The 22,139-nt window shown below is 45.3% G+C and overlaps 1 pseudogene; it reads left to right on the forward strand.

The window, feature by feature from the left end:
- Positions 1-1,461: 1,461 nt before the first annotated feature.
- Positions 1,462-20,424, forward strand: LOC135877896 (putative transmembrane protein 183BP; annotated as a pseudogene).
- Positions 20,425-22,139: the final 1,715 nt, after the last annotated feature.

A 22,139-nucleotide genomic window follows, 5' to 3' on the forward strand; every position in this document is an offset into this window, starting at 1 on the left:
GGATAGCCAGACTGGAGAGGCTGTCCACTGGCTCGGAGCCCAGTGCTCCAGCAGACACACTTCAGGCTCGGTTTTTCCCATGAAACTTCCCTGCCCCCACCAGGGCCGGCTCCAGGCACCAGCCGACCAAGCACGTGCTTGGGGCGGCACCTTGGGCCGGGGCGGCGCTCAGGTTTTTATTTATTTATTTATTGGGCAGGGGCTGGCGTGGCGCGGCGCTGGGGGGGCGGGGGCTGGTGCTCGGAGGAGGGGTGGGGGCTGGCGCGGCGCTGGGGGGGCGGGGGCTGGCACTCGGAGGAGGGGCGGGGGCTGGCGCGGCACGGCGCTGGGGGGGCGGGGGCTGGCGCTCGGAGGAGGGGCGGGGGCTGGTGCAGCGTGGCGCGGTGCTGGGGGGCGGGGGCTGGCGCTCGGAGGAGGGGCGGGGGCTGGCGCGGCGCTGGGGGGGCGGGGGCTGGCGCTCGGAGGAGGGGCGGGGGTTGGCGCGGCGTGGCGCTGGTGGGACGGGGGCTAGCGCTCGGAGGAGGGGCGGGGGCTGGAGCGGCGCGGCGCAGCGCTGGGGGGGCGGGGGCTGGCGCTCGGAGGAGGGGCGGGGGTTGGCGCTGCGCAGCGCTGGGGGGCGGGGGCGGGCGCTCGGAGGAGGGGCGGGTTTTGGCGCGGTGCTCGGAGGGGCGTGGCTTCGGGCGGCGTGGCTTTCTGGGGGGCGGGGATTCAGGCGGCGTGGTGCTGGGGGGGAGGGGATTTCGGCGGCACTGGGGGGGGTACGGCGGCGCGGCGTGGCGCTCGCGGGGGGGGGCGGCGCTCTTCTTTTTTGTGTGGGGCGGCAAAAAAGTTAGAGCCGGCCCTGGCCCCCACCACCCTGGTCTCTGGACTTCCACTTCCTGCTTCAGCCCCTGCAGTTGAAAACTGTAGCCCTGAGGCCCAGATCCTCCAAAAGGAGCAAGCAAGGCCCCTCCCGACCCACCCCCATGGCAGAAATGGCAGACATGCTTCTGTTCTCAGGGCGATGAGAAGGAGGCGTGTGGGGTTAATAAAATAAAAGAGTGCTGAGGATGCTTGCCTTCTTTAAATTAGGAACGTAATGAAACAACCAAACAACACAGTTCTAAGAACTGCACCGATATACATCACTGATATTAACCACAGCCACCATCTTCCTGGTGGAAATAGAACTGAGAAAGAACGGGCCTTTAAAATGAAACCGTCTGCAGCTCCCCTTTGTCTGGATGGGTGAGGGGAACACAGCCCAGGATAAGGCCAGGGCAGGTGGGTGGAGGGAGAGTAGATGAGTGTGTTGGAGGATAAAGGGGGGAGGGAGACGGGTGTGAGCGGAGAGGGAGGGATGAATGGATAGTGAGTAGACAGGGAAGGCAACGGATGTGAGTTGGTGAGTAAGGGGCAGTGGGGTGAAGAGAGGTGGAAAAGGCTGAGGCTGGGAAGGAGGGAGAGAAAGAAGGAAGGCACATGATCATTGCTGGAATCCTGACAGAGGCGGGTGAGAAAAGAACCAAAAGATGCTACATTCCACAGAATGGGGCTGTACAACATCTGTTCCCCTTTCACTGGCTTGCCAAAGCCTGAGCTCAGGGGCTCTGTGGTTCCTCTGCTTCGGGGGATGGCAGCTCCGGGAGTTACAGCAATAGCTGGGGCAGGCGGTACTGAAGGGCGGAGAGCACTTGCTGAGTCCCTTTTAAACAGTGGCATTTGAAAGCGACATGCACGCTGGGGAAAGGCCTATTTGAGCTGGGTTGGAGGGACGGCCCCTGAAAGGGGTCGCCTACGGGAACACCAGTGACCGCCCCCTCCTCTGAAGGGAGGGGCCAAAGAAGTTAACTATAACGGCGTCACAAAGCAAACATGCACGGCTGGGGTGAGGTCAAAGATGCAGCGGGAAGGGACCAGAGTGGGACACTGGGCAGAGAACCGCCAGGTGGAAAAAGCTGCTGGTGTATCTGACCACCCACCTGCATAGATAGCAAAGCCCCACCCCCAGAGAAAGGGCGGGGCTTGTCGAACAGCTGTGTGGGGCAATGGAAGAAGAGCCAGGATGGGCATGATGTCAAAGGGGGACGTTTGAGGGGAGTGCCCCAGCCCAAGGGAAGGTGCTTGTTGAACAGCCCTGGAGACTGATCAGCGTCTCCTATTTTAATATCTGTAACCTAGATAAGATCTCTCCAGGGTCGCTCATCACAGCCCAGTATAGCTCGCCCCAAAGCCCTTCTGAGAGGGGAGCTCAGCCCCCGTGGCCCGTTCCATCTTTGGCCCCTCTTGGCTAATGCTCCTGACAAAGGTGACTGCTCTTTGGGGACGTGGACACCTGTCCATCAGCACTTCAATGCTGCTCTATAAATGCCTGTGGTAGAGAGGAACTGGGCTGAGAACACCTACCTGTGACAATCTGACAATCCCCTGGACACACCTTATGGAAGTTAGATAAACTCTGCCTCATTTATTGCAAGGTGATGAGTCTGGCTCCCCCTGGCCAGTCAAATGCCTGCACCTTGCAGGTTGTGGGGGTGATACCTGCAGCCCTCTGAAAATCTGGATACTTATTTTGGTGCCTAGATGGGAGCTGAGCTTCTTTGGAAAATCTGATCCTGAGTATTGTATTATTTGTGTTGCAGTAAAGCCTAGGAGCACCAGTCATGGATCAGGCCCCCTTGTGCGAGGTGCTGTACAAACAGAACAAAAGGACAGGGCCTGCCCCACACAGCTGGCAATGTCTACACGGAAGCTCTACAGCTGTGTCACTGCAGCATAGCCACCACCTATGGCAAAGGGCAAGGTTCTGTCTGCATAGGTAATCCACCTCCCTGAGAGGCAGTAGCTAGGTCAATGGAAACATTCTTCTATTCACACAGCACTGTCTATACTGGGGTTAGGTTGGCTTAACTACGCTGCTCAGGGATGTGGGTTTTTCATACCCCTGAGCAGTGTAGTTAAGCCAACTTAATTTTCTAGTGTAGACCAGGCCTAAGTAACTTACCCAAGAGGTTGCACAGGAAATCTGCGACAGAGTTGGAAATAAAACCTAGATCTACAGATTCCTTAGACAGGAAGGAATGTCTTGTGTCTGGTGTTGCAAGACCTCTACTTCTCCCTTGACTGAAGCTGAGAATATTGTATTAAGAAATTTCTAACGCTTTGCCAGTTTACATCAAATTTTATACAGCTTTCCTAGTGAAAAATCCTGGGGGGGGGGGGGGGGTGTTTAAGCTAATGCTGCTGAAATTCCTTTCCCAAGTTAGAGGCGGTGTCTTACTTTTTTTAGGGTGTTTCTGATGGCTTTTTGATTGCTGAATCTGTCTGTCTAGCTAGCAGTTTCTCAAAGGGCTGTTGCAATCAATAGTCTATGCTACCAACATCTGCTCTTTGTTTTCATTGCCCTGAGTAGCTGAAAACCTATCTGAGACAACCTCCCATTCTTAAATGTAAATGGTCACATATGTAGAATGACCAACAATTTATTGACATTAATAACAAAAACTAAGGACCTGTCCACATGGGGAAATTTACCAATAATAATTATACCATTATAGTTATACAGTTCCAATATAACATAAGCTAAATCACAACAATGCACTTTTATTCTGTAATAAGTGTCCACACAGGAGCTATTCTGATACAGTAATGCTGAAAAAATTTCCCCATGCAGACAAGCCCTAAGAGACAAGGAGCAGATATCAAAATAAAGAAATGCAGGAACATTACAACATACAGACTATAGACAGGAAAATGTGAAAGCTGACAGCACAGAGATGCATTAAATGGAAACTTCCACTCTTAAAAGAGAGCTCTATGTAGTTCATGTGGGCTAGACCCCCCTCTGAGTCCCCAGCAATCACATTTATCTTTTTTATATATAGCTTTTTCCCCCCGCTCTCTTTTCCCTCTCCCTGTTGCTGTGAAAGATCCACACATAGTCAGAATCATTTTCCCCTCTACAAAAGAAACCATGGCACTGGCTGCATCCAAAGTGCTGTCAAATGTACAAAATAAACTGAAAAAAAGAGAGCTGTTTTCTTTCTTTTTTTTTTCCAGTTAGAGTAACTTTATGTGCTACAAATACCTCTACATACAAACATTTCAGAAAGAAATGTGACTACTTTTTAAAAGTTATTGATGTCCTACTAAATGGACTGCAAGGTGAACCTTTTTACACCTGTCATAATTTCATGGTAACTGTAAGGAACAAGCACTCAGGTTGTTGAAGACTAGAGGCTTGAAACTAGAGGTTTCAAGCCTCTAGTCTTCATCTGTCTCTGGACTGGGACCCACATCCCTCTCCTTCTGACCGGGGGGTAGGCTGCAGTCACTGTGCACTCATTGGGTATTTCTACACAGCTCATAGAAGTGAGCCTCGCAGCCTGGGTCAACAGACTTGGGCTAGAGGTGAGCTCACGCTCTATAAATAGCTGTGTGGACAGTGCTTTGAAGGTGAGGCTTGGGGCAGGTTGGTTAGTTTGTAGAGGAGTTGTAGTAACCTTCTTCCCATGAAGTTGAATGCAATCCCTGGTCCACAATGGTAGATAGAACATTCATAAATTTAATATAATATGGTCTTCAGATACTGCATGTGGTTGCAATGCCTGTCACAACCATTGTCTAAACAGCAGAGGAAGTAAACTCAAATGTATATCAGGTAATTTGTTCTTCCAACCAGTCCCTTTATATATTTGAGAGACTCTCCCCTTCCCATCCCAAGTGATCCCTTCCAAAAACTCCCTCTTTGAGTGACAGCTCCCCAGGCATGATCTGTCTCACATGCACATCTTTTGTGCTGTAAGACAGCACAATCTCCTTTCTCTCTGTCTCCCCTTCCTGTTAGGATTTAAACAGCATCCCTTACTTGGGTCCTGGTGGATTACTCTGACAGTTCCATATCATCTTCCCTTAGTGACAGTACATCCTGTCTGTTGTCATACAGGAAAATAGAACATGAATTCAGGCCTTGTAGAGATGAGGCATGGTCCTTGCAAAACTGAAAATGGCAGAAAGAGGTCCACAGGGCAAGAAAGTCTGTCATATGCAGAAGATCAGTTAGATCTGTCAGAGGAGCAGGTGGATTCATTCATAACTCCCCATCACTCTAGTTATGCCATTGGGATTGTTACCAAGCATCCACTCTTACGACATCAGAAGAAATATCCTTTCTTGTATATTAGCAAAGATTGCTCATGTAGATGCCTTTCAAACAACTGCAGCCAGCCCTCGTAGACCCTAACCAGCTCATGTTACTTCTCATAGTGTACTTAATATGTGTGTGTAATCTATTTCTTCTGGTTCTAGTAAAATCCCTCTGTGGTTTGGAAGCCTCACGTGTTCCTGCTGAGGAACTGTGACTGGGGAATCCTGTGACAGTAGCGATGAACTGGATGCTAAGGAAAGCACCAACGAGAGAACTGCCTCTAGAAAAAAGAAAAGCAAGAGGCACAAAGGTATGACTCCTTCACTCACCCAGTCAGCTCTGCAGAGTCCTTGCTGGGATCGTCTTCTGCGTTTGCCAAGCTAGTGACTGCTATTTACAGATCAGCAATGTGTCTCTTCAAAGAGTTCAGTGAAGTGTGTTTGTGCATGTGTTTGTGCATGCACTTGTGTGCACAAACGCTTAACCAAAGGAATGCTAGGTAGGAGACGTGGTTCATCTCCCCTTTCTTACTGAAGGTGGATTGTTGCAGTTGATTGAATCATGCCTAATTGGTTGATTTCGACCATGTATGTGCTACAGATAAAAACTTTCCTGAAACACTATATAAAATCCTACAGTTATGCCACATGAAAGGAGACCTGCAAAGAGAGAAACTTTGTGCCTTATTTATTATTTTGATGTCTCAGGAGAGCACTCCTCCCCCTTTAAAGAAAAATAAAGGGTGGCGATTGCTGAATTGTTTGTATAAAGTATCAGGTATTACCTGTTCTTGTGGGAGGATTCCTTGAATGACTAGAGAACAGGAGTGAGAGCTCTGAAAGCTGGTATAGGGTGTTGTATCTTTCACGCAGAGCTTCTCTTCCAGTTGTTTATTAAGAATGTGAGTTAAATAGTCTGTTAACAAAAACAGACTTAAACAGTTGGGCTAAAAATTGCTGCCCTTGTCACTTGCACAGATTCCATTCTCATGCCTCTTGGGATGTTCTCCTAGCTCTGAGAAGTATTCCAGCAAAACAAGAAGCCCAGACTGTGTACTGCTAATGTAAAAAGCAAGCCAAAACCACTTTTGCCTTGGTGGAAGAGTTGGAAGCACAAGCCCAATTTCTTCCCTTTTTGGATATCACCTGTCATCCTGCAAACATGAAAGCGTTCAAGAAATGCAAAAGATAGGGATTCCATTAGCATCATTAACTCTGCAACTTTTGCTGTTGTTACTTATTTAGCAGTTTAAGCAATAATTGAAAATCTATAAATGGGCATTGTGGGGAGATTAATGTTCATATTAAGAACATAAGAATGGCCATACTGGGTCAGATCAAAGGTCCATGTAGCCCAGTATCCTGGACAGTAGCCCCAGTGTGTATTGGAATTAGTCGTGTTGATTTGCCGCTACAGTTAAAATGTAACTTTTTTTTAGTTGCTGTTAGCCTTACAGAATTAACACTGCTCAGGCTCATTCATCTTCAGCAGAGCTATCAACTAAGTTTGATTATCAGGTCCAGCCTCATTGTCTTCAAATTACGATTTCAATTACATCTGTGAAACCCCATGGAAGTCACAGAATTGCATATCTGTAACTGAGAGCAGCATTTGCTCTGCATAATCCTTATTGCTGGCAACAATCATGGAATATCAGGGTTGGAAGGGACCTCGGGAGGTCATCTAATCCACCCCCCTGCTCAAGGCAGGGCCAATCCCCAGTTAGATTTTTGCCCCAGATCCCTAAATGGCCCCCTCAAAGACTGAACTCACAGCCCTGGGTTTAGCAGGACAATGCATGAGCCTGAAAGAACACAGCTTGACTCTCAGATTTGAGCCTGAGTTTGTGAGGCTAGCGGTTCATTAAAGATGTTAGGGTGTCTTTTTATGGGGTCAACTGAGCAAATTTGGAGCAAAGGACCCAGAGTTGTGTTTTTTAGTCACTTCTGAATAAAGCTGTGTTTCAGCAATTCTATTTTGTGCAGCTCAGTAGGATGTAAGTTGTACCACAGTGCAGATAAGCTATATAGCTGCTATCAGGGTGGATTTGATTTAAATCACTAGACAGGAAGACTCAATTTAATCATGGATTTCTACATAAAAGTGCATTCTTATTGGCTGTTATAATCTTAATACATATTCTTCACAACTCAGAGATAGATGAGACCTAAACTGGGTCTCTCTTACGGCCTGCTGCCATTATAGGTTTTCCTTTCTAGTGAGAGAATGGTATGGTAGCTCTCAAATCAATGAAGGCTACACTCAGAGAGACCTCAAGACTTCAGGAATATGCTGCTCAAACAGTTTCACTTTTGTTTCTACTGCCTGTCCCTCCCTTCTCACATTTATCTCCAGACTTCTTCTCCTTGTCCAGATGTATTCTTCCCCCAACAATCTTCTATTTATTGAACTTTTTGAAACTTTGCACTTTGAGAGAGAGGTAAGGGATTGACTCTGTGCACACAAATTTGCAGAGGGACAATAGGGTTGAGGTCTGTTATTTCTAACCTCTATATATTATATTATTTATTTAAAAACACTTTTTCTGTTAACAAGCATGTTATCTCTGGAGACACAAATCCCCAGTTTGAGAACTGCAAAACTAACCATCTCTGATGGTATCTTCTAGACTGAGCACTGAGTCCCATTGGGTAGATAGAAAGGTTAACCTAAATAATCTGTACAGAAGCCCCTGGAACCCCATAAAACTGGGTCCCTAATCCATGAAGGAGGTGCTGTCGTCATCATGAATAAATTGGAATATGACCAAGAGGCTGCTAGACAGCTCTCTAACACCACATTCTACAGGCCATTATCCTCTGATCCCACTGAGGATTACCTAAAGAAACTACACCATCTGCTAAAAAAACTCCCTGACAAAGCACAGGAACAAATCTGTACAGACACATGCCTAGAACCCCGACCAGGGACATTCTATTTGCTACCCAAGATCCATAAACCTGGAAATCCTGGACGCCCCATCATCTCAGGCATTGGCACCCTAACATCAGGCTTGTCTGGTTATGTGGACTCTCTCCTCAGACCCTACGCTACCAGCACTCCTAGCTATCTTCGAGATACTACTGACTTCCTGAGGAAACTACAATCCATCGGTGACCTTCCAGAAAACACCATCCTGGCCACTATGGACGTAGAAGCCCTCTACACCAATATTCCACACAAAGATGGACTACAAGCTATCAGGAACAGTATCCCCGATAATGTCACAGCTAACCTGGTGGCTGAACTCTGTGACTTTGTCCTCACCCACAACTATTTCACATTTGGGGACAATATATACCTTCAAGTCAGCGGCACTGCTATGGGTACCTGCATGGCCCCACAGTATGCCAACATTTTTATGGCTGACTTAGAACAACGCTTCCTTAGCTCTCGTCCCCTAACGCCCCTACTCTACTTGCGCTACATTGATGACATCTTCATCATCTGGACCCATGGAAAAGAAGCCCTTGAGGAATTCCACCATGATTTCAATAATTTCCATCCCACCATCAACCTCAGCCTAGATCAATCCACACAAGCGGTCCATTTCCTGGACACTACTGTGCTAATAAGCGATGGTCACATAAATACCACCCTGTACCGGAAACCTACTGACCGCTACACTTACCTACATGCCTCCAGCTTCCATCCAGAACACACCACACGATCCATTGTCTACAGCCAAGCTCTAAGATATAACCGCATTTGCTCCAATCCCTCAGATAGAGACAAGCACCTACAAGATCTCTATCAAGCATTCTTAAAACTACAATACCCACCTGCTGAAGTGAAAAAACAGATTGACAGAGCCAGACGAGTACCCAGAAGTCACCTCCTACAAGACAGGGCCAACAAAGAAAATAACAGAACACCACTAGCTGTCACCTTCAGCCCCCAACTAAAACCTCTCCAGCGCATCATCAGAGATCTACAACCTATCCTGAAAGATGATCCTTTACTCTCACAGATCTTGGGAGACAGCCCTGTCCTCGCTTACAGACAACCCCCCAACCTAAAGCAAATACTCACCAGCAACCACACATCACTGAACTTAGCTTCACAGCAGTCCTGTAAGATAAGAAACAGTTCCCCATTTTAGAGATGACAAAATTGAGGCCAAGAGAGTTTCCTGGAGAAAAGGATGGCACAATGGTCAGGGCGATACTCCAGGACTTGGGAGACGTGCGTTTAGTTTTTTGCTCTGCCTCAGACTTTCTGTGTGACCTTGGGCAAGTCACTTTTTAGTTTCTCTCTCTGTCTGTACAATGGGTAAGGCTGTAAAAAAAAAAAAATCCTGGGCTGTGATCTTGTTGCAGAAACCACAACTTTTAACACAGTTTTTTAGAGTAGCTGCAAATTTGAGTGGCATCGCTAACCCATGCACCAGGTCACATCATCATTCAAATTTGGTCCAGCCACTCCTCCATCATGCTTGCCTTTGGGAGCCAAGTGGGACAACCAGTGTATCTTATACGTTGCTGCCCTGCTTTGGAAGGTAGGCTGCATGCCTTGGAAAAACGTGCTGGCAATATTCCAGATAGGTAACTGCAACTTTAACGAAGTGTGGCAGCAACTTTTGAACCAAAAAATGCAAACAGCTTTCCACAGCCTTAACAATGGGAATAGGCGCACCTCCCTGCGTCACCAGGGGTGAGTGAGGACAAATATCTTAAAGATTGTGGGGCGCTCAGTATTTTAGCCTACAGAGGACCTGAATTTCCAAGGTAAACAAAGCAGTTTTTTACAATGCTTCTTTACCGTCATAAAGAAGAAAAAACATGCCGAAGCCCAAAGTGACATAAGTCAATAGAAGAGCCAAGATCGCCTGGACTTTCAGACATGAGTTTTAATCTCAAGACTATCATTCCTCCCCAAATTCTATCCCTCCTTGAGGATTAGCCACAGATTAGGTTTGAAATCTTTGGGCCCCAGACAGCCCCAACCTAACAGGGCGTGCATTACATCCAGGGTGGATTGATCTAAATCGTGATTTAAATCAGCAGGTGGGAGAAGCCTTGATGGATGGATGTATGTTTGTTTGTTTTAAATCATTGCTTTTAATCATGTTTTGCATTTGTACTTTTTAGTTCTTTTCCTAAAGAAAGGTTCATGCTTACTAGTTGATAGACATTAAAACAAGTTCATTTGCAACTAAATACAGCCTTTACACTAAATTTGGTGCTTCTTTTTGCTAACCGGGAAGATGCACTATATCTATACACATTTATTTTAACAAGTATGTAGCGTAACTTATGTTTATTCTGATTCTTAATTTTTACATTTATCATGGTAGAAAATGGTGACTGATTCCTTTCTAATTTACTGGATGATGATTAAAAAGGTTATCAAAACATTTTACATTTAAAACTCATTTATTAAACAAAGGAAGTATTGTGTAGTTAATGAATTGAACAGATTTTCTGATCGCCATGTCCTTCAAGATTTTAGAGCTAGTAGATCATATCCTCTCACACCTAGTTTTTATTTGTAGAGGGGAAGACGAAAACAAGCTTTCCAGCTTTTTCAACTTCCGAACCAGTGTCACAACTTTGAATGAACTAATAATTGAACTGAACTAGTTGAATAAACTGAAATGAAGAAAATACTCTTTCTGGACCTGCAAAAAGGCTACTGCAATGTTAAAAGCTGGTTTAGCCTTTGTTTGCCAGAAGCTGGGAATGAGCAACGGGGGATGGATTACTTGATGATTACCTGTTCTGTTCATTCCCTCCGGGGCACCTGGCATTGGCCACTGTTGGAAGACCAGATACTGGGCTAGATGGACTTTTGGTCTGACCCAACATGGCCATTCTTATATTCTTCTTTTCTTATGTTAACAAACTTTGGTTCCAGGTGCTCAGCCAGTGACTTGACATTCTTTAAAACTTGGTAGCAAATATGTACTGCTTAATATTTTTTGTGTACAATTTAAATAATTTTAACATATTTTAAAAAGTTTAGGCCTTAACACAGGTTGTCAATTTCAAATTTAATTTTAAATAGGATAATTAAAAAAAAAACACCTGTATTTAATTTAATTTTAAAAATTCTATTTGGGGATTTAAAAAAAAAATCATCCGTTTTTACCTACCCTTATTACATCCCAATGAAAGTTCTCTCCCACAGTTCTCAATGCTGAGTAAGGCCTGTAGAATCTATTGAGATATCCGTGTCCCAAAAGGTATCTTAACTTTTAAAACTTGAGCAAAATCCATCAGCATTGATAGTATTAGATTGTTGGAAAAATATATGTGCTTTGTGCACAGGTATTTCTAGGTGCATTTGGAATTAAACAAGTATGTGAAACTTTAGTCTAGTGGAACAGTTTTGAGAGCTCCGTGTGAGTGGAAATGGGTTGTTAATGACTAGAGAAGCCTTCCTGGAAGTGTTTGCTTTCCTGACAGCTGTAATTGAAATGTAGATAAAACAAAGCACCTTTTAAAGGTGGGTTATACAAGAGATAATGACAGTCAAAAAGGGAAACTTTAAACTAGGCAACTCCCACCTTTTCATGTTCTCTGTATGTGTATATGTATCTCCTTACTATATGTTCCATTCTATGCATCCGATGAAGTGGGCTGTAGCCCACGAAAGCTTATGCTCAAATAAATTTGTTAGTCTCTTAGGTGCCACAAGTACTCCTGTTCTTTTTAATGACTAATACGTTTCTTTCTCTCTTTCTACATTTTGTTGACGCTGATAGTGAAATCCCACCGGTCCCCTAAAGCACCAGTGGGGCCTATGGGTGGGTCTACACTTTAAAAGCTGCAGCGATGCAGCTGCGCCGCTGTAGCGCTTTAGTGAAGATGCTGCCAAGCTGATGGGAGAGCTTCTCCTGTTGCCATAGGTGCTCCATGTCTGTGAGAAGTTCTCCCGTCAACATAGCGCTGTCTACGCCCGGGGTTAGATTAGCATAACGGTGTCACGCAGGGGTGTGGCTTTATCATACCCCTGAACAAGGTAGTTATACCCTACAGAGTGTAAAGTCTAGACCTGGCCTTAGTGTGTAAAAATGGTCCATCCTCAAACACTTGTTTCCAAGTCTTTTGGGAAGGTTAGTGTTGTATGAGATTTGGTGTAACAGATACCAGCGCTCCATAATGCTGCTCTGATGCCTCTTATAAAGAAAGAACTGACCCAAAGGGAGCGGCAGTCTCTATGGGGTAACAATATTTTGGAGTTCAGGTGCCTCTAGCCTTAAGTTTCTTCATGATGAGCTACTGTAAACGAGCGTATGGACTGAGCCCGTCTTTGGCTAATGTGGCCTCTGTGCTGTCCCACAGCCACCTCATTTACAGAGTGTGTGTGTTCATGGCAGGTCGTGCAGCACTTGCAGAATAGTGCTCAACGGAGAGGAGCCAATCAGCTCAATTTGCATGCCTTAAGGTTTATAATGCAGGAGCTGTGTTACATAATGTGTGTTTGCTATGCTTAGAAAACCCTGATGAGGCTGTTGGAGAGGATTATCCCATTGACATCTGGCTGTTGCTGGCCTCCTACATACGTCCAGAAGATACAGTGAAGTTTTCTCTGATTTGCAAAAAAGCCTGGACTGTCATTTGCACTGCTGCCTTTTGGACCAGACTCTACAGAAGGTGCGACCACAAAGAGTTTGTAAACATACGCTTCAGTATTTGTGGGTGTCCATCAGTGTCGGACCAGAATTTGCTACAGAGCTGTTAATAGGGATCTATCTCCTCATTGGGTCAGTCATGCTAGATGTTGGGACATGGTTCTTTTCTAATGTGGTTGCAGCATGTGTGCCTCTGAAATCTTTGCCATTCTATAACTGGTGGTGATTGGCATCCTGTATCCTAGTCTGGGCTGTTTCTATTAAATGTTGGTTTGGAGAACTTTAAATAGTATTTCTTAAGAGATTTGCTTCCTATCCGGTCTGTTTCACAGCCTGAAAATAACCACTATTTTGTAATCTTCCTGTATGTCTAATGTTTAAAAATGTGGTGAGCTCTAATTGTCAAGGCCTAAACACTCAAAAGAATGTCGTGCCCATAAGAGTACATCTTGTGTGCAAAGCTCTCACAAAATGCTTACAGGAAAGTAATGGCATTGCCTCATTTTGAAGGCTTAATTTTTGGGTGATGTTTTGCCTCTTAGTCTCAGGCATTCCTTGCGGTGATCTGCCCATAAATTAACAAGGGGCAGGACTTAATGAAAATAAAGGCATTGTATCAGACTGTGCTGGGTTTTAGGGGCAACCAGAAAGATGGTAGAAGTGGGAGATGGTGCAGAAGAGGAGGAGGGAATAGATGGAGAGCATATAGGTGTCAGCTCACTATGCAAAAGTTCAAGCTTCTTCCTCTGGTCACATCCTTGACTCTCCTTTTTCACTGGGAAGACTGACATTTATTCCTATTATTAAGCATATATATCAGACAAAATCAGCGTTCTTTTCCTATTTGTACTCTTGCCTGTTTTCTGTTTTGCTTCTCAACCTCTTTGTACTCCGTGCCACACACTAAAGATACTAGAGACCTTGCTAAGTCTCACTCACAGCCTTGGCACATCGTGGTGCGAAGACCTTTTGAGACGGGCAGGCCATCTAATGCAGAAACAGTATGGCGCCCTTGCAGAATCTGAAGATGGCTGCAGGTCTCCAGACACCAGCTATATATGAAGGGGCAATGTGACTGCCAAGAGATGTCAGTGGGTGGTGTGGTATAAAAGCAGAGTTTGACCCCTTTGTTCAGTCACCTTCTTTAACACTTATTTTGTAGCTCCCTGAGATTTACCTGAAATCCAGTACAGTTATGGCTTTTCAAGGGGTGTTGGGTTTGTCCCTGTTTCCTTTAGGCACTACGCTCTGGATGCGTACCTGCCTCTCCGTTTACGGCCAGAATCGATGGAAAGGCTGCACTGCCTCCGTGCGTGTGTCATCTGTTCGTTATACCACATGTATGAACCTTTTGCTTCTCATGTCTCCAGGAATCCGGCTGTTCCAGAGACTACCCCCAGCACTTTAAAGAATTCCAACGTAAGTAGTAGTGTTTGGGGAAGTGAACTAACCTGTGTTCAGCTGGTACACTCTCTCTGCTTTTTGTTATTCCCCTTTCAGAGAAATAAATCTGATTCAGATGGATCCTAGTGAAATAAATGCACTGGATCAGTGATATACATAGGAAGCTAGGAAGAGTCTGACTTCTGAAGTTTTATCAATTACCTGTGTTTGTACAGCCCCTAGCACAATGGGGTCCTCGTGTGTAGCTCCTAAGCACTCCAGTAATACAAATTAGGAAAATGTCATTTTACAGTGATGGAAGCTCTGTCACTGACACAATCCACAATTGTCCCCTTCCCTCCTCTACACAACCCAGGTTCCAAAAGGAGTTTGAGCTAGGTATGCATTTTTGTCTACTACTTGCACTGTTGTAACTATATTATTTTGGAATGTTTCTTCTGGGTCAGTGGCAGAGGATCACAAATGCCATTGACAGCCTCTAAAAGGAGAGTCCTTTCACACCGCGCTCCTGCAGACCATCACCTTTGGTTTCTCTGAAGGGGGGAGTGTCATGAGGTGCGGAGCTAGCGTGCGAAGCTAGTGCCTGCTTTGGGGTGTGGCTGTGAAGCTGGGGAGAAATTGTCTGCTGTGTCATTGAGCAAAACCAAACTGCAGTCCTTGCTTGGAGCATTTGTGTATCTAGCCACAGGTGGCTCTTTAATGTGTCTCTTGCAGCACATGATGTTAAAAAACTGTATCATTTAATTATTAACCAGTCAGGATGCTTTTACTGTGTTATTAACCAATTGTCGAATACCCGCAGTCATTTTGCTGTGAGAGTAAATAAAACAATGAATTCCCACGACTGTGGCTTTTTGGGGTAATGTTGATGGGTGATTTGGCTCCTGAACCCCTGAGATCTGAGTATCACTGCTCTATGCAAACTACAACAAATCCATTTCTTTGCTGTGCGACATCTCTGCTGCTTCTGTCCTTCCCCACGTGAAGACACTGCTAAAGTGGCAAGTTGCCCTGAGATAAGACTGAGAACAGCGAGCAGCAACAGGTAGGTTGCGCTGCAGATCAGGATTAAGATGCATTTACAGCCTTTTGTGCACAAGTCCTCTGCACCTGTTTGCTCCCTGACCTAATAGGGAATATCACATTCAGGCAATGCCTTCCTTAAAAAGAAGGGAAAAAACCTGCAGTTCCACTAACCTCCTGTTATAGTCTCAGTCCCTCTGAATCTAACCACCCGTCAGAGCAGCCTGAACCCCATCCATCTATTGGTCTGATTAGTAGACCCCCCTCCTCCCGCAGTGGAAGGGTCAGTGTCTGGGATTCATTCACGTTCACATCATAACGGCTTTGGTGCCCACTCCTGGTGCTTCTACCATACTAATAGTTTTGTAAAGATTCCTTGCGTGTAATACTTTTTTATTACCATTCACTTAAAAAAGGAAATTAAATGACGATAAGCCTTTGTTAGAATAACAGTAGAGGTCTGACTTCAATCCATCGAAGCGTACAAATGCCCTTGTACGTCTGGACTCCAGACTGTGTCCTCTTTGTTCCATGTGCTGCAATGCCTAGGCGCAGTGGTGTACATTGAATGGGACCTTACATTTCCTCTGCGATTCCTTGCTTTCATGGGTTTTGGTTAGACCCCTAGGGGTCTGTTAACACTGATGGGAGATGCTCGTGTAAACTGTGCATGCAGCGAAGGGAGACTCAGACCCCTATATTACTGAATCCAGCTTTTCCTCTTTAATTTCCTTTCTTCTTTCCCTAGCGTAGCTTGTGTGGGACACTGGAGCCGTTGTGGTGTCAGCAGAAGTGTTTGCCCTTTAAAGACACCCCCATTATTTTTGGTGGAGCAGCAGGCCATACGGTGCACGTCTGAAGGGCAGGACGGCTGACACGCGGATGACATCCTCTGCCCCTTAGGAGGTACTTACCGTTTTGTGCTTAACTACTTGCCATGATCACATGAGCTGTTAGATGAAGCTGTGTCTGTAAGGGCACGCGCTGGCTCTGGGTCTCTAGACGTACACACACTGGCTCTGATCAAACTGGCATGCTAAAATAGAGTGGTCGTGTCATCGTGTGGCAGGAGGGACTAACCGCCCGAGTGTAACCCAGTCAGAAGTGGTAGGAAGGTACTTGGACAGCTAGCCTAAGCTGCCACCATGGCCACGCTATTATTTTCAGCATGTTAACTTAATTCCAGCGAGTGCATGTAGGTCCGCCCACCCTGGGAATTACATCTCCAGCTGCAGTGTAGATGTACTCAGAAGGTGAACAGCAAACTCAACTGCAAATGGAATTAAGCCCAGCAGTATCTGCTGCATGCCCCCCGCTAAGCACAATCCAGGGAGCAGTCAGTATTGTAATCGGTTAGAACTGTTTGCTGCCGCTGCTGCCTGGTGGGGGAGATCGTTTAGCCCATGCTCCTGAGCTTAACTGCTCTTCAGCTTTGTGCTTCACCTCTAGCTAGGCCTGGTCTACACTACGCCTTTAATTCGGATTTAGTGGCTTTAATTCGAATTAACTCTGGAACCGTCCACACAACGAAGCCATTTAATTCGAATTAAAGAGCCCTTTAATTCGATTTCTGTACTCCTCCTCGACGAGAGGAGTAGCGGCAAAATCAGTATTGTTAATCCGAATTAAGGTTAGTGTGGCCGCAATTCGATGTTATTGGCAATTAGATGTTATTGGCTACCCACAATGCAACGCTCTGGAAATCGATGCTACTACGGTAGCTTGGACGCACACCACCGAATTAATGGTGCCTAGTGTGGCCGAATACATTCGAATTTATAAAATCGGTTTCCTAAATTCGAATTATATAAATTCGGATTAATCCTGTAGTGTAGACATACCCTAGGGGATTCACCACTGCAGAGATCCTTCCAGCACTCCTGCCTGTGACTATGATTTAGAAGTGAAGTGAAAGGCCTTGTATCACTGCAAAGCCACACAGTAGGAGTGACCCAGGCTAGGTGCTAAGAGGGGTTACATGAGTCCCTCACCCCAACCAGAATTAAATTGCATTAAAAAGGTGCAGTTTGCATCAGCCCTTGTTCTCTTTTTTTTCCATCCATGAAAGCAATTAGTGCTGGTGCGGCCTCTCAGATTTGACAGTGTTAGTGACTGCAGCTAGCAGGTACAGCATTGGCAGATCAGTTTCCCCACATTGACCCAGAAGAGGCCTTAACTCTGACCCAGAGAGACCATCTCTGGGTGAGAGGGGAGTTTTCTCTATGACGCATGCCATTCTTTCCCTTCCTGCTGAGGCTGTTAGCAGGCCCACTTCAGGTCAGTTGTTATGGAAGGTATCTCTTGTGATGTGGACACTTACTCTCTGGCAACTGGACTGAGATTTGCCAGGCTCTCTCCTTATTGGCTACTGAATGGCTGTCAGATGACTGCAACTTCCAGTCACTGTCAGCTTATCGATATGATATTGGGCTCTATTTAACCTCCCCCCTCACCTGAATACAGTAGTTCTGCTAAGACTCTCCTATTTCATGGAGCATTGCATGCCAGGACATAGAATCTCCCAGCTGTAAGGCTGTATAAAGGTGTGGCAGTCAGAGATTACACTATAGCATACCTGAGAGACCTTTGCCAGCAGATCCAGGCTTTGGTTGCCTCTGGCATTGAGGCATCGGACCCCATGTATTCATCCACCTTTAGAAAAGAAGCAATGTTCTGAGCCACTAGTTGAACTGTACAGCCAAAGCTTTGCTTTGTGATTTTGAAATACTAGGACGTTGCCTAATGGAGGGGAGTGTGACCTCTGGGTGCGCCTCCTCTCCCCCCCCCCCACCCCCACCCCCCGCGCTTTTTCAGCTCTGTCCAGTCGCTTTTAACATTTGCCTCTCTTTGTTTTCTCCTTCCCTGATCTGCTGTTTGCTCTCCCTCACTCCTGCTCTGTTCTGAGTGTGAGCTGAATGCATACATTGACCTGAGATTTTATCAATTTAATTTGGCTATTCCATGTAGTATGTAGAGGAGCAAAGTCCATTCTGCTTTCCTCTTCTATGTGGAATGGGTGAGCGGAACAGAGGAAGCACTGCTAGAGCCCAAGTCCTGTGTCACCCTCTGGTATAGCGAGGTTGCCACCTTCTGACTGGCAAATGGAAAATGCCAGGTATGCATTAATGTTTGCAGTGTAGTTGTAGCTGTGTCGGTCCCTGGATATTAGAGAGAAGGTGGGTGGTCCAGTAAAATATATTACTTCACTCACCTTGTCTCTCAGGTATGCATTAATGTAACTAATGGGACCAGACTGCTGCCATCTCTTCAGCTGCTCCTGTGGTTTGTAGTTTGAGCTCTCTTTGCCTGTGTTGAAATTCACTAAAAATGAAATAATTAACTCTACTACTGTATTCCCCCCCCCCCCCATATCAGTGTTTGCTTTTCTGGTGCAGAAAGATTGAAGGGAACAGACGAGAACCTATGTGGGAATTTAACTTCAAATTCAAAAAACAGGTATGAACGCTAACCACTTGCCATTGAAATGTCAGGGCGGTAAGGTTTTGAAGCCATAATGATTTTTCTTCCAGAGTTGTTATGATGGGCGCAGTAGATCAATTAAAATCTGATCTCCTGGTAAAAGAAATACATCTTGCCAAATGCAGAGGTGGGCAGGTAAGGCACTTGTGGAGTAGGAAAACTAGAGCAGGAGGCAATTCTTACTGCTTTAAAACAGGCCAACGTTTTCAGTCTTGAGTGTCTAAAGGATTAGATCCCTATGTCCATATTTAGGCTGCTGATTGCCTGCCCCTAACCCAACGTGCTGAGTATCTATAGCTCCAAATACCTTCAGTGGGGAGTTGCGATGACTCGGCTCCTCTGAAAAGCCAGTCACTTTGATTTAGTGGCCTATGGTTAGGGACCCAAGTTTGAAATGTGTTGCATTAATGTCTTTTCTCTCTCCACACGGAAAGCCTTTCCAAAGCTAACCAACCCTTTTATCAGGGGGTGACAGTAATCATTGTGAAACCCTCCTTTAACCAGACTCAGGATAAATGTATAATACCGAGCACCCTATCAGGACCTGCAGAGTCTGTCTTCAAAGAGACAGTCTTGCAAACCCTCCATCCCAGGGTTTTCATTGAACATGGAACCCTTTTGCCCGAACAGTTGGGCGTTAGGCAGGAATCTGCTGCTGAGCCAGGATGGTCTCTAGACATGAAGTGAAATTTCTGGTTGGCTTCAGTTTAGTTGAATGAACCGGTCTGTCTCGTTCTGTCAAGCCTCCCAGATTGAAGAGTAACTGTTGCAAAGGTCTTCAGCCACCTGTTCAGTATGAGGATGTTCACACAAATCCTGATCAGGACTGCTGTCTGCTGCAAATCACCACCCTCAACTTCATCTTCCTGCTGGTAGTCATGGGTCTGATATTTACCTTGGTAAGTGTTAAGAAATCTGCACATAAGCACCATAAAAATGTGCTAAGAAAATGGTCTGGTCATTACCGCTTGTCTGTAAATTTTGCTGCACCAGCAGACTAATTAATATGCATTTCCCTAGTGCATTGGGGCCATCACTCAAGGATCTCTTCGGTTTAGTTTCTGCAAGTCACTAAACTCTCTGATGGTTGATGTAGATTCATGGCACCAGCCCTCGAGGCCCAACTAGAAGGGACTGTTTGTCAGCTGTCTTCAACGAAATGTGCTCCATTCCTGGGGGAAGGAAGGATGAGGATTTGTATTCTCATCGTGCCTAGGAGTCTTAGTCAGCAGCACCTAAAATACCCTAGATAACTTATGGGTATTAAAGGTAGAATTGGAAAATAGTGTCCAAGTTCTCTCACCTTTGCACTTCCGTAAGATCAAAGCTCCAAATAACATTTATTTCAACTTTAGAAGAGAGTTGGTTGATCTTTCAAATTTTGATGATGTCTTTCTGGTATCTTTTTTGTGAAAAGCATACTTTTTGGAGGCCCTCAATTTAAAAAAAAAAAAAAAAGTATTTGAAAATATAAAGTTTAAATGTAAAACACCACAAAGAAAATGTTTGTCCAATAAGAATTAGGGATCAGCATTCACAGTAGTAGATAGTATTTGAAGAGAAATTAGGTACTGCTTCCAGAAAATGCCTAGATGTCTATTAAGGAAATTGCCAATTTTCTTCCCTGCAGTTCACAATAAACGTGAGCACTGACATGAGACATCACAGAGTGAGGTTGGTGTTCCAGGATTCTCCTGTCTGGAACGGCAAGAAGCCCCGACTTGACCAAGGAGTACAAGTTATCCTGGACCCTGTGCACAGTGTACGTCTCTTGGATTGGTGGCACCCGCAGTACCAGTTTTCTCTGAAAGCTTAGCATGCTCCTACTGCATCTGTGAGTAGCCATGTCAGGCAGAAGACAATGTCTAGGAACTGGGAAATCCTGTTTTTATTTCCTGAATAAAGTCTCCACTCTCCTTACAAATGAGTGAAGCTGCAATGCCAGTCTCTGTATATAATTTCCAGCCAGTAATGAGCAGAATCGAGTGTAAATGGAAATGATTTGTAAACACATTTCTATGTAAAGTTCACATTTTATGATTTGAAAGGAGCACCATGAAACTGTTCATTTAAAATCCTTTTGGTGTTAACGAAAGTCGTCCTGTGTTCTGTTGCGCAAAGGAAGCGGAAAGCGTGCTTCCAGATCCAATGTGGTCAGAGAGATTTTCAGACCAAGTGTCAATGAAATCAGTGTGTGTCTTACTGTAGCGTGATCAAACTCAAATGCAGCAGTATTATCCTACACTGATGCAGCAAGTGGAATAGCAGTGACAATCACTAGTCATGCTTCAATCTCTTATCTGCATGAGCACAATAAAGGCATAAATGATCAAGCAAAGAGATTGCCTTTACAGCTCACATTTAAATTAAATGTGTGTGGTGATAAGGCAAAGAAACACTTTCAAAAGTTCGTATCCTGATGCTCTCTTAAGGAAAGAGAATCTAAAACACACATAATGGAAAGGCTCTTGTGGTATGTGGGAACTAAACAAAAACTAACCGCATGAGTTAATAAGTGCTCAGACTTCAGGCATTAGAAGAGTAAGATTGTCTGTGAGCTAAGCTAACAGTGTTTGGAGCTAGTGACTGTGGGAAAGCTATTAGGAGCAAAGAGGAAGCATCCAGTTCCCAGCGGACAAATTAACTACCTGGGAAAAATAAACCCAACCCTTCTGGCTCTACTTGGTGGTGTGAGAGGGCTAAGCAGGGTACTGTCTACTTCAGCATATCTGGAGTTGCAGCACCACAATACCCAGAATAGATGGGGGCATGAGTTTTATGCAGAACCGTGGGGAAGTATCATGCATCTTATGACAGGAAGAAGAGCTTCATAATTCCACCTAAAATCCTCTGATTTTGAGCCTCAAGGGATTTGAGATAATAGCTTCCCTGGCCCTGCAGACCATAGGGGCAGTTGAATCTCAGTGCAAAGTACATCTGCATGAGGGAGTGTGACTGGGGCTGAGTGCAGGGTGAGTTGATGCCCTGAAGTAACTACTGATGGAAACCAGGTGTTCTGCTTTGCAGCTTATCAGTGGAGGTGAGCCCAGTTAACTTATCGGTCCTGTTTCAAACCAAATCTTGTATTGTGCAGGGTAGAGGCAAGAAGTAGATGATCCACAGTGAATGCAACAGCCTGTCCTTGAAGGAGGCTGCTGGGATAGAGCAAATGGGATAGGTTAAAAAAAAAAAAGAGGGGGGGGGGAATTTTCCCTTCCCAACTTGAATCCAGTATGTAAATGCCCAAACGGGTGTACATGTCTTGTGTAGCTGTACCAGTGCTGGTGTTTGTCTTGCACAATAGTCACTTAAATCACCACAGATAGCTTATCTGTCCCAAGCACATTTCTGTGCCAGATTCACTCTTGTATTGCATCCCCCATTAGATTCTATTTGTGGCAAAACTTCAAACGTTCCCTTTTCACCTCTCCTGTGTGTCTATATTAAGAAGATAACAGGCAAGTTGTTTTCAAACCAAAATGCTCTGCTCAGTATTTTGGTTCCACCTTAGATGGACAATCTACCCTGTTC

The sequence above is a fragment of the Emys orbicularis genome, chromosome 4 (genome assembly GCF_028017835.1).
Source record: "Emys orbicularis isolate rEmyOrb1 chromosome 4, rEmyOrb1.hap1, whole genome shotgun sequence".
Taxonomy (NCBI): Eukaryota; Metazoa; Chordata; order Testudines; family Emydidae; genus Emys; species Emys orbicularis.